Source organism: Neolamprologus multifasciatus, chromosome 16, assembly GCF_963576455.1.
Source record: "Neolamprologus multifasciatus chromosome 16, fNeoMul1.2, whole genome shotgun sequence".
Lineage (NCBI taxonomy): Eukaryota > Metazoa > Chordata > Actinopteri > Cichliformes > Cichlidae > Neolamprologus > Neolamprologus multifasciatus.
In genome coordinates, this window is record NC_140454.1 from 1,954,440 (window position 1) to 1,968,002 (window position 13,563).

Consider the following 13,563-nt stretch of genomic DNA (forward strand, 5'->3'; position numbering starts at 1 on the left):
CTTTCTGTGTCGTTTCTGGGATGCTTAGGACTCATATTGCACTGCTGGAAATAGTTTATTTTGATGCACATGCTGCTTTTTTGCAAATTTGCATTATAATATTTATTTTTGTTTTTCCTGCAGTGTATAAAAATTGGTGTATTTCAAAAATAAAACTATGAAGACACTCAAAATAAATTTCCTGTGGTGGGAAACTATTTTGTGCAACTTTTTTATATTTACAGTTTTGAGGGATAAGCCTCTTAAATTTTTCTAACTAGAAATATATGTTAAAAAAACAAAAACGATTTTCAATTTTTTTGTAGTTTATTGCACTTTTTTGCAATTTATGTAATTACTATGCACTTAATGCAGACATATTATTAAAATTTAGGCTGTAATGGTTGTATTGATGTATATCAACTTGAAATGCTCCCAAAAATGGCTCCACAGCATGTAAAAATATAATATAAGCTCCGGCGGACTTGGTTCTATGGTAGGTCTTAAAGGGTTAAAGACCAGTATTGTACTTTTAAGGGAACATTTAAAAAAAAAAAGTACCTATAGGTACAAAAATGTTCTTCTCTCGTACCTCTATTTCTGAGAGTGTAGATGAATTACCTTTACCTTTTTGATGTCTCTGTAGTTGTGAGAGTCATGAATTATTTTTTTGAAAACCTTATGCTTTCCCTCAAATCTCATTGTCCAAAGATGAACTAAGGGACCAAAGCACTTTATCAAGTGCGGGTAATGCTCGATGTAATGATGCTTTGGCCTGAATCGAACATTAGGAAACACTTCCTGAAAGAGTCGTCTGTGATCTAATATTTTACAGGCCATGTACTGAAGGATCTCGTCACTATGAGACATGGCAAGCTGAACTACGTCCTTTAAATCCATTAGCACTTCCCAAAAAGTGTCTCTTTCTGGAACTTTGGAGCCAATGAGAAGAGGCAACAGTCTAAGAAGGGCATGATTTTCATGCCCGTTCCCACCAATGGTCCCTCGTCTGGCAAAATTTGTGGGCATTGGTTGAGGCGATCAACTTTGTCAGAATGTTGGTATGGAGAATTGCTCTGTTTAAGTCTTCTAAGGTAAAATATCTCTTAGAAATCAAACCTTTTAAACAATGTGCCAACTCCACTGGAACGACGCCTTCAAACAGGTCGTGTAGGAGGTCAGGTGGGAAGCGTAGACAGTGCCTGTAAGACATTCACCAAGAGTCTCAATGTAGACGCCTACTTCTTCAAGAGTTTTCAGATCATTTAAGAGTGGTGACAACATTTCCTTATACCCAAACTGGCGTACATCATTGGAATTGCACAGCAGAGCGAGCTGAGTGCAGTGTAGAGCAGAACGAGATTTAACTGGAAAGTTTGCCAGTGTCCAATAAACTGCAAAGACTTTATGTATTTTCTTTGAGGTACCAAGTGGGTTTGCCATTTCAAAATCATCCACATAAAGTATTATTGACAATTTCTGTCCCTCTTGTGGCAGTAGAACATTTTCCTGGTAGTAGCATCCATCACAAAATGACAGGCAGGAATCTGTGTGGGTGCTCGTTTAATTTCTTCAAGCACATCATTTTTCTTCAACAACAATTGCAAAGATGTGAGAATAGGCACATACATATATGGACATATGGAAATTTTGCTTCGTAATATGGTTTCCTCCTCTTTGCTGTAGATAATTGTCCTTCAGATGTGACACATTCATGTAAAACATTACTATCAGAAACTGCCTGACAAATCTCATCCACCAGTTTGTCCGTATATGTACAGTTGTGTTTTTTCAGTATATCTACAACTGATTTTCTAACCAAAGGATGTGAAAGCAAAAACAACTGATCAATATGCTTAATAATCTCCTGTGTTGCTCTCTGGGACACATGGAGAATGGTCTGCATTTTCAAGAGCCAGATTGTATTGCAACTGCTCTTCTAAACCCTCAATTCCACTGAGTTCACTGGTGGATGCCACTTGATCGTCATCTCATGTCATCTTTTTGTTCTACATTTATAACACTTTGCACAATGCCTTCATCGTAACTTGTTGAATTTTGATGGTCTCTGCATTTGTGGGCATTGAAGGTTGAGTATACATTGGTTTTAAAATTGCAGTTCTTGAAAGGACATGGAACAGTTTTCGTTTTAAATGCCCCCTCAGATGGATAAACATTTGGCTTTCAATAAATGGCTGCTTAAAATTACACACAGGGCAACAAAATCCGTAATTATTCAAATCTAGATAAGAACCGTCTTTTCTTTGTGTGGGAGTGTGCATTCTTGACATGTGTATCTTTAATGAATTAAATGTACTAAATGTACACATGCAGGTGTTGTAGAGACAGGGTGAGGGTGAAATTGTGGAGTACTGACCATGGTTGAGCCGTGATGCTTCAACAACATGACTTTTATGGCAGTAGAAAAACTACACAACTTGCAATTCCACATTTTGATGCCAAACCGTTTTAAAATCACCTTTACTGGCTGTCTTTAGTGCAGTGCTGGATGATCTCTCGCATGCTACTGCTCCTTCAATCGTCAGGCTGTAATAGCACAAAAGCCATGAGAACAGAAAGCAGAACAGTTTTTACTTTCAGACTTTTACTTCACTTAAAAACAGTCAACCTGAATAACACAAGCTTTGAAAACAGTAAGATTTATTCTTGCACTACAGTTCATTTTCAATTCAGGTTGGTCAACTACTCTGTAGGTTATAAAATAATAAAGCAATTTTACACAAGTGAAGTACACAATATGCTAACCCTTGGAAAGTTCAGTCAGAAACGTTTAGGTTTGGTGCAGTGCAGCTTTGAAAAGGTAAATTATGCCGCTAACCATCATATTTAAAATTTGTGAAGGCGAACTTGTCCACTAAACTCTTAAGATTAACACTAAACAAATCTTCTACTATTTTCACTGTGTCAAAAGTTGGCTACATCTGAACTTGAGTCAGAGTCAGAAAAGCCTAAACACTGATTTTACCAAAGGTTTTGTGTCATGCAGTTTGCAAAAATTAGACTACTTACCAACTATTTGAAACAAGCCACCAACCGTTAATTTTTTAAATTGTGAAGGCAGACTTCATACAGCGCTAGGCGGGAATTGTGTGCTAGCAAGCTAAGTTACGAGCTACTACAACAAAGCAGTCTGATAAATGTACGTTTTGTATGCTAGAAGAAAGCATGAACAAAAAAAACATAAAAATAACATTTATCTTGTACTTTCCACTCTCTCAAAATTTCTCTTGACGAGGCTCGTGTCTCATGGCCGACAAGTCCAGGCAAAACGCTGGGGGCGGGGCTGTGGATGATGACTAATACAAATGAATTAGCACAACTTAAACAGTTTAAAGCAACAGTACTTAAAACGTTACAAAAACATCATGTGTACTTATTACAATAAAGTTATTATATCACATGTATACTTTTGGGTCTACCTAACACACTTCATGAAAGTTACTTCAACTATTTTTCAGAACTGAGTAAGAACAACTTCTTTTAGTAAGATGCACTGTTGGGTTTTCCAAAAAAAAAAAAACGAAATAGATTTAAATTACTATTCGTAAGGATGTTTTCTTTTTCTCTGAAGATTTTCTCAGGGTCTGCGATTACGTCAAATCGGCATGATAGATGACACCATTGCAGGCAGCACAACAACACTTAAATAAGGAGGGTATGTGTGGCTGCAGTTCAAAGATTGAGACGTCGTACAGGTCAGCAGGTTGGTGGCCGAAGGGAGTTTGTTGTGATTGATGAGAGTCGCTTTCGTCACCAACGAAAGGTAAGTTTTTGTGACTGTAATCTTATATTACATCTATATATTTATCAACCTTTCATAGTATCTTTTAGTCATTGTGTTCATTTTTTTGTTTCTGCATCAGTAGGGGAGAGGAGGAATGGCTGGGGGATGGAAAAGAAGGAAGTGGGTCTTTGGGATGCTGGGCATGAAACATCGAGGGAAAACAAGACCTATCTTGTGACTTGTGGAGAAAAGATCTCGAAGCCATCTTGTTCCTGTGATTACCTTTACCCTTCCGGATTGGTTCCTCAGTGATAAGTGATGAATGGCGGGCCAATCGTGTACTCCCAAATTTAGGCTATGAACACCATACTGTAACCACAGCAGGTGGTGTGTTGACCCTCGTACAGATGCCCATACCCAACATCTGGAGATTCTGTATTACTTCAAATATTGGCTGATACTTTATGACACTTTTTATTTTTGTATCAACATTTGTGTGTCCAATCTGTAAGCATTGTTCTGATGTTTTTGTGACTGGCATCTTAAAAATACATTCTGGATCTACCCTGTGTGTTGTTTTTTGTTACACTGTATTTTAGAAACTTTCACATCTATAAATAGGTTGTAAGGTATATATGGTCCCCACTTTAGATGAGCTCTTTAATACTTTACTAACAAGTAGCAAATGGTTTGTAACTTCCTAAATAAGTTTATTAAGGTATTTATGAGTATTTATAGATAATCTATCGAAGAAGAAGTTGGTCGATAGTGAGTTACAGCTTTGGCAGCCTTTAAGTGACAGTTCTAAATGTGTTGTAAGACATCTATTAAGATATAGCAGCTGACTGAAGTAACCCTGATATTCAGTGTTTATAAAACATCTGGTATGATGTAGAGTTTATAGTATTATATAGGGCATGTTAACCATCTACTTACCTTTTACCAATGATTTTGTATACCATTGAACATCCTGAAATGACTGGTTTGTAACTGATGCAGAGTCGTGTTTATAAATGATTCATCAATGAGTTTTAGAACATGAAAACATAATTAATAAAAAGTGTTGTACATTATTCATCATGAATAAAGAGTTTAAAGCTTGTAAACGATTAACTGATTATGAGAAATACTTTGTAGACGCTGTAGAGATAATTAAGTAACCATTAACTAATAGTGTGCACTTATTGTAAAGTGTTACCTGTTATTCTTTTCATCTATAGCCATACACTTGAAACACCCCTCATGATACTAATCAAAGACCTTCTTTTCCTTGACATCAAATACAAAATGTGTCCACATGTCTGCTCTTGTCTTCCTTCCAAGCTTTGACATTTTCACACATTACTGTTAGAAACACCGAGCAGAAGAGCCAGTTATGTGTTTCCCAGAGGCAGATTGTCTAACCTTACTGCGCAACGAGCTGACCCGACTGCATCAACCTGTCCTATCCTTCTACACAATCTAATTAGTCTGATTGGATCTCTTATCTCCTCCACCCCCCAGCTCATCACTGCGTGTGGGTACAGATGTGGATTTAGGAGTGGAGGGACCATCATCCACCTGCTTTTCATGGATGACATTAGGATGTCGCTCGGACTGTGAGCGTGGCCGAACGGTTACAAGATGCCACTGATGTCGAGACAGAAAGCTCCTCACACTGCATGGAGGTCTCCAGCCAACTACTCGAGGCCCTTTGAGCTAAGAGGAGGACGAGGATTAGTCAGAGGAACAATCTGGGATGAAACATGGAGCATCTGGGAACACATCTCCCTCTTCTATCCCACATCTAAAGACATGCTCTTCCACAGCATGTCTTTATCCTGTCTTCCTTCTCTCACCCCAACCGGTCGCAGCAGATGGCCCCGCCCCTCCCTGAGCCTGGTTCTGCCGGAGGTTTCTTCCTGTTAAAAGGGAGTTTTTCCTTCCCACTGTCGCCAAAGTGCTGCTCATAGGGGGTCATATGATTGTTGGGCTTTTCTCTGTATCTATGAAGCGCCTTGAGGCGACATTTGTTGTGATTTGGCGCTATATAAATAAAATTGAATTGAATTGAACATCAGGAAGATGGTCCCCCTCTAAAACTTCCTCAGGGACCTGAAGATAGATGGTGATGAAGGAAAGGAGGAGAAGCCTAAAACACCATCAAAAAGTTCTTCATTCACCCGCTCCCTACTTCTCTAACCTCGGTCATGAACAGTGCTGGGAAATAGAGTTATGACCTCCATCCTCCATCACTGCTGTGACCACGAATCACAGATGGAGCAAGAACTCCACTGCTCCCCGGGACCTTGAATACCAGTCATCACAAACAGGACACTGAACATCGTCTGTATGTTTCTACACAAAGGACACTGTGCAGACACCCTGGATGCCCCCAGTGTTATACCCAGTTGTTGGAGGGGGCGTGTCCAAGTCAAGAGAACCACCTCACTCTCCTGAAATTGTTCCGCTGAATTCATGAACGGCTGTCCATCAGTAACAGGGTTTTTTTGGTTGTTGTTGCTCTGAAATGGAGCAAAAAATGATAAATTAGTGCAAAGACAAAATCTTACAATAGCAGCTTATTAGTGGTAATAATAATCATCATTATTATTATTGTTATATTGCAGGCATGTGCATCAAAAGTTGCATAAAGGTTATAAAACATGGCATTACCACTGTGGGCTCACCGCTGGTTTTGCATTTGAATTTTGTGTTCAGGCCACTGTAACGTTGGTGTTGGTGGTGAGGCCTGGTAACGAACTAATCATGTGATTCAGGTGTGTTGACCCAAGGTGAGATCTAAAACGATCTATGAAGCGCCTTGAGGTGACTTTTGTTGTGATTTGGCGCTATATAAATAAAATTGAATTGAATTAAAACCTGCAAGGACACCGGCCCTCGTGGACTGAGATTGCCCACCCCTGGTTTAGCCTCTTACTTACCACCCTATTGTCCAAATATGGTCATTTCTGGCTTCAAAACACCAACGTTACAGTTTTGCATTTGAATTTTGTGTTGTGGCCACTGAAACGTTGGTGTTTTGAAGCCAGAAATGACCATATTTGGACAATAGGGTGGTAAGTAAGAGTAAACAAATATCACATTCAGGAAGTTTGTGCTCAGTAAAAAACAGCATGCAGAGACTTTTTGGACCACAGACCACACCAATATTTGTCAGATAATTAATTAAAAATGTGTCAGAAAGTTCACAGACAAGAGGATCACTGACTCAAATTAGTATGTGTCATGTGTAAAACACATGTAAATGAGTAAGAGGACAGAAGATAGAATTACATATATATATGCAGAGATGGGCAGTAACGCGTCACTTGTAACACGTTACTGTAATCTGATTACTTTTTTCAAGTAACGAGTAAAGTAAGGGATTACTATTGCAAAAACGGTAATTAGATTACCGTTACTTTCCCGTAGGAACGCTGCGTTACTAAAACCGTGATTTTTTTTGCGAGAATGTCTCATGACAGTGACGTAAGCGAGTGCGACGTTCGTGACAACAGCTGTGTGCAGATCAACAATGGATCATATATCGAGTGCAGAGAGAGTATGAGCGTGCAGCGTTTAAAGCGTGGAAGTACTGACCTTACTTTGAGTTTGATTCCATAAAAAGTGACAAAAACATTAGTGTCCGTTGTGCGTGGGAAGAAAACTTCTTTTTACAGCGAAAAAACCCCTAAACTTCAGAGCAAGCACCGAGTAGCTACGACGTAATGGGAAACTCACAGAGAAACTCGTGGATTCTTCCACTGACCGCTGCACACCTGCACCAGGGTAACCCTCCGCCTACCCCACTCCTGCTTTACAGGTGAAAATAGAGCAACAGGACCGCTAGTCTTTGACTTTATTTATTTTCTGCTGTGTTTTACTTGCATCTATTTGAAAGACTGAGTGTAAACACACAAAATATTTTATTTTATGTGCTGGAATGTGCAGAAAATAGGTTTAAATGTTAAACTAATTTCTTCCAGTCAGAATGTTGCAGATAATTAAATTTGTGCTTGATGCATAAAGTTAAAAGATTAAAACTAATAAAACAAGTTTTAAAAAGAGACTTTTCCATTTGATTACATTTTGTATGATAATTATGTAGAAAAAGTAGAATTGGGCTGAAAGATCTATCACTTTATCACCTATTCAGGTTGTAAATCGTGTTTTTAAAAAGTAACTAAGTAATTAATTACTTTTGAGAATAAGTAATCAGTAAAGTAACTGGATTACTTTTTTGGGGAAGTAATCAGTAATTAGTAACTGATTACTTTTTTCAAGTAACTTGACCAACACTGTATATATGGGAATTGTTTGAAATTATAAACAGGTAACAACACACAGGTGAAACAATCATGCAGGTGTTTAGCAAAACCCTCCAGTGGCTGTTGGAGGAAGTGCACAGGCAGCTCCTTTTTCAGCTCTGGAGGTTTCAACTTTTTGCCATTTGGGGCACTTGTCCCCACGTGTCCCCAGCTTTAGTGGCACACAGAGCTTACTGAGCTGTAAGAAGCCAGATGGCCCAGCCATAAATCACAACCCATTTCACATCAACGCTGTCTGTTCTAAAAGCCTCGCTGTAGCTGTTTCTTCTTTTTCAACTTCACAGTCTTTTTCTTTTTAGTCGTTATTGTGTTTGGGGGGTGGAGGGGGCTCTTTTTTCCTAAGCATACCTTATTTGAACATAATAAAATATTGATAGATACATATACAGTCAGATCATTGCTATGGTGCAGTTACAGGAAATGTGCAGCAGTGCCTCAAAGAGATGCTGCCAGTATGAGGAGGCCTCTGCTTATTAGCTATTAACTCAGTCACAAGTATCCAAAACGACAGCACAAAGAAATACCTGTTTGAAATGTAGCCGACCCTGAAGTGGTACTTTCTGGTATGAATAGTGACATTGTAGCTTCTTTTTCTTCTTCTTTGAATGGATAATTCTTCAAATAGTTCCACGTCTTGTCTTTACCAATAAAAACAAATTTCCAGCTGCTTCGTCTCTGTTCTTGAGGCTTTGCAGCAGTAGTGTGTGTGTGTGGGGAGCATGAATAATGCAAACCTGTCAGTGTTGTGTCTGCTCTGAATGCTTTAAATGGTTAGCCCAGTTTAAAAAGTCAGCTTTGAGTAATCTATAATTTATTGTATTACTCCGCTTTTGTCCTGAACTCTGCCGAATGCTCTTGTCACATTTTCAGGAAATGGTTTTGAAAATATGCCGCCTGGTTATTATGCTAATCCTGACAGCCTGTGTTCTGCGTTTTGACGACTGTGCTTTGAATACAAATACAAGTTGTGCTTTAGATCATTGCCACATATGCTAATACAATTAAACCTGAATAGCAAATTGAAAATAACTCATGAATGAAACCAGAGTTGTCAGATTGCATATAATCTGCCTTTTCAGTATGACAGGCTTCGACTGTAGCCTTTAAACCAGCTGGTTCCTCTCCTCTGCCCTATAATCTGCCACTCAGCGGATACAGAGTAGCCACTCTGTCCATGCCCTGCTGCATTTAGTCTCAATAATTACATGCTTTCTGTCTGCATTGTTATCAACTCTGTGTTATGCCACCATGGAAATGAGACTGTCAGGCTGAAGCCATGCTGTGACCACACAGTCACCCTTGGCTTCACTGAGGCTGACAGAAAGGTGCAGCCGCTCCCACTGAGGCATGCTGATGCGATTGGTCAGATATATAGAGCCACACAGCGTGACGTGAAGTGATTGAGCTAACCTGCATAGCTGTATTTCACACCTTTCACAGCTCTTCACATAATAAATGATTCAGCAGATCAACGAGTCGTAATGAAGTGAAACAGACGGCAGTTCGGTCTAATTAAAAGGTTAGGAATAGCACTGATTTGGAGGTGATAGAAAGACACCAGATGAATCTGATATAAGTCCCCCCCAGGGACCCCGAAGCGCTTTACACACCCATTCACACACACATTCACACACTGGTGGAGGCAGCTGGAGCTACAACTCACTTCAAAATCATCCCAAACGTTCTGCAGGGAACTGAGATGGTTTGATGAGCCATGCAGAGCCGCATTTGTACTTGATGTTGTCGGTTGCAGTGTGGTTATACTGACAATAATTTTACATTGGCACTGTGTGTGTGTGATCAAGGAGTTCTAGGATTGCAAATGAAAATCAAAAGCTTTATCTGATCTGAATCTCTGGACTGTTTTCAGTGGGTCTGCTATTTTCAGATCACTCGGGAAATCCTCTGACTGCTCGCACTTGTGTCTCAAAGTCACAGGAAGTAGTGAGTGTTGGTGTAGTCAGTGTGCTACACTTTCACCACAGTTCATGTTGTTTCTGCACAATACCCTCTCACTGCTTCCTGAGGTTAGGACACCTTTTATGCTTGAATCACTCAGTGTTAGTGTTAAGTGGCTTTATCAATGAGCACATTCAACATTTTAAAAAACCTTCCGAAAGCATGGAGGACGATTGTTCAAGGCCACTTTAAAAACGTACAAGTCAAGCAAAATATAAAGGAATGAAGGACGGATAAAGACGACCCTAAACCATTATTGGAAGTCTACAAAGTTACCCTTATGTTAAACTGCAAGTGTCTGCCATCTTCAAAAAGATAACCCTGATCATTGATTGGCCTTATCATTGTTACACACACACACTGAAACCAGTGAATGAATACATGGGGGGTCACAGTTCAATATCTTGCCTAAGAAGAGCTGATGCAGAAACCACCAAGCATTAACTGAGAGACCGCCCTGCTCTGCTTGCTGAGCCACCAACAGGGTTCCTCCTCTTTCCTGTCATCTGATGTTTTTGGTACCAGCTCTTTCCAGGCCACTTGGTGTCTTTCTGGAGATCCTGTTGGATGATGTTTCTTTGATGTTTCCTTAACCCTTTAAAGCCGGTCAGAGCAGCACGCTCTGTTTTGCGCAACTATTTTTAAATCCTTGTAGCTCTGCAACCACGTGAGCTAGCGCAATAATTTTTTTTGCATATGAAACCTGAGGAGTTGTACTTACATCTTATGCCATCAGCTTGTCCTCAGTCACAGTTTCCTTCCACATATAGCTTTGCAAAAACTGCATAAAAAGCACTTGCAGCAACAAAAACATAATATTCCAGAAACACGCTTTGCTGATCCGATCAGCTGTTCATAACACTTCCTACGTTGGAATAGACGTCAGCGTGAACTATCGCATGTCCGCCATGACCTGCCCGAAACAGGAAGTGACATCATTTTTGCAGAAATGTCGTTTTTTACCATCAAGGCCTCATGAGCCTATACTGGTGTTTTTAAAAGTTATGTTTGACTTTATGACTTTCTGTGTGGTTTCTGGGATGCTTAGGACTCATATTGCACTGCTGGAAATAGTTTATTTTGATGCATATGCTGCTTTTTTGTAAATTTGCATTATAATATTTATTTTAGTTTTTCCTGCAGTGTATAAAAATTGGTGTATTTCAAAAATAAAACTATGAAGACACTCAAAATAAATTTCCTGTGGTGGGAAACTATTTTGTGCAACTTTTTTGTATTTACAGTTTTGAGGGATAAGCCTCTTAAATTTCTCTAACTAGAAATATATGTTAAAAAAACAAAAACAATTTTCAATTTTTTTGTAGTTTATTGCACTTTTTTGCAATTTATGTAATTACTATGCACTTAATGCAGACATATTATTAAAATTTAGGCTATAATGGTTGTATTGATGTATAGCAACTTGAAATGCTCCCACAAATGGCTCCACAGCATGTAAAAATATAATATAAGCTCTGGTGGACTTGGTTCTATGGTAGGTCTTAAAGGGTTAAAGAAGAAAACTCACATTTTCTGAAGCAGATAAACGCTCCACTGCATCACCTGACTGTCAGTGTGGACAGTGTGCAGATCTTTGTACTGAAGACATTTATCTGCTATGAAAGAACATGATGCTAACTCCAACTTCCAAATTATTATTCTCATCTGTCTAATATAAGACCCACTGTAACACTCAGCAGCGCACACAGTTGTGCTCTCTCATTAAATCCTGTTAGATCCTCACATCGTTAACAGATGATTGTTCTAATATTTCTATGTTGTTGTGACAAGAAAAGTCTCAGCAGTGTTCCTGTTGTTCTCACGCTTGTGTTACCAAAGGAACACGAGATATCTGAGCCACGGAGATCTGCTGCTGCTCATCAACAATTAATATTTCAAAACAGACTCTAAGAATAAATATAAATGAGCCATACTGTTACTCTGACTGATCATTAATTATGATGCTAAACATTTGCACTGCAGTCACACACTCTCAGCGACTGCTTTAAATGTCCACACACAGCTATATTAGCAAAGCATGCTAATACATGGACTAAGAAGTTGTAGATTTGTGATGCTTCCAGAGAGTTTAGTGACACAAACGTCTCCATCGTTAGCTTTGAACCTTCTCTCTACGTTTTCTGTCCCCGATCTAAAGCAGTCTTTAAAAAACTGTCTGAGCTAACAGTCACAGAGCTAATTTCCTGCCTTTCTTTACTCTGCGAGCTCTCATGACTCAACAGATGCAGCAGGTTGTTTGTTACAAAGGAGTTGACCTTACTCCATTTCTTTTCAGCCCCTTTGACAGCGGACGCAGCGACCGACTCAGAGGGAGTGTAACTACATACTGTGTTTTTCACATACTTTCTTTCTGCACAAACCGACTTTTCTCTCGACTCTGGAAAACAAATGTCACCTCGTCAGGTCCAATCAGCATGTGCCGAAAACTTCGACTGCCTCTTAGTGTTTGGTGTGGGTGACATTACGAGGGGGGGCTCCAAACCTGAAACTGACCTTTAAGAATATAAAGTCCTATTAATGAGTTTTGAACTTTTCTGAAATCATTTTGAGTCCATGTTATTACGACAGTGTTCAGCTCAACAGCCAAAGCTGAGTGCTGTGATCTGCTTCGTGTTTCTGGTTGCTGGGATCCTTAGCTCTCACTGTCATAATATACTTTATGTATCCCCAAACCTGGGAAACTACTCTGCTTTTGTTAATACCCCATTATTGTCTTTATTGATTTTGCCTGAGCCTTATTATCCTTTTCCGTGGTTCAGTTTCATCTATTCTTTCTTTTGAGTCCTAGTAATTGGTTGCAGTTACTGCGGCCGTGCCACCTTGGTGCAGTATCGTCTATGATGCTGCAAGTTTAAATGAAAGGCCTGTCTATATTTCCAGAGTCCTGTGGTATCAGCTGCTGTAACATCAGCAGCTCTCTGATCTGTGCGAATGAGGGCATTTCTTCGCTGAAATAGAGGGACTGTAGGCTGACATGAGTGCAAAGATAAACGGTCGATGGGATAAATCTGGTGGTTAAATGTGCAAAAAATGTGTCAAAAGTACTGTGGAGTTCCTGACAAGTAATAGTCCTGTGGAGCAATAGAAAGAGTTTTTCTTCTGCTTGTTCTTGTAGCTGATACAGAAAACAGCTTTACATCTAATCTGATGCTAGCGTTGTCACAGGCCAGTGTACTTCTTTAACCCTTTAAGACCGACCATAGAACCAAGTCCACCAGAGCTTATATTATATGTTTACATGCTGTGGAGCCATTTTTGGGAGCATTTCAAGTTGCTATACATCAATACAACCATTACAGCCCAGATTTTAATAATATGTCTGCATTAAGTGCATAGTAATTACATAAATTGCAAAAAAGTGCAATAAACTACAAAAAAATTGAAAATTGTTTTTGTTTTTTTAACATATATTTCTAGTTAGAGAAATTTAAGAGGCTTATCCCTCAAAACTGTAAATACAAAAAAGTTGCACAAAATAGTTTCCCACCACAGGAAATTTATTTTGAGTGTCTTCATAGTTTTATTTTTGAAATACACCAATTTTTATAC

General features: G+C 39.2%; 1 long non-coding RNA gene and 1 pseudogene across 1 annotated transcript in view; both read left to right on the forward strand.

The window, feature by feature from the left end:
- LOC146499969 (uncharacterized) overlaps nucleotides 1–13,563 on the forward strand; it is an 83,450-nt gene that overhangs the window by 22,975 nt on the left and 46,912 nt on the right. The window lies entirely within an intron of this gene.
- Nucleotides 3,247–6,421, forward strand: LOC146499971 (uncharacterized; annotated as a pseudogene).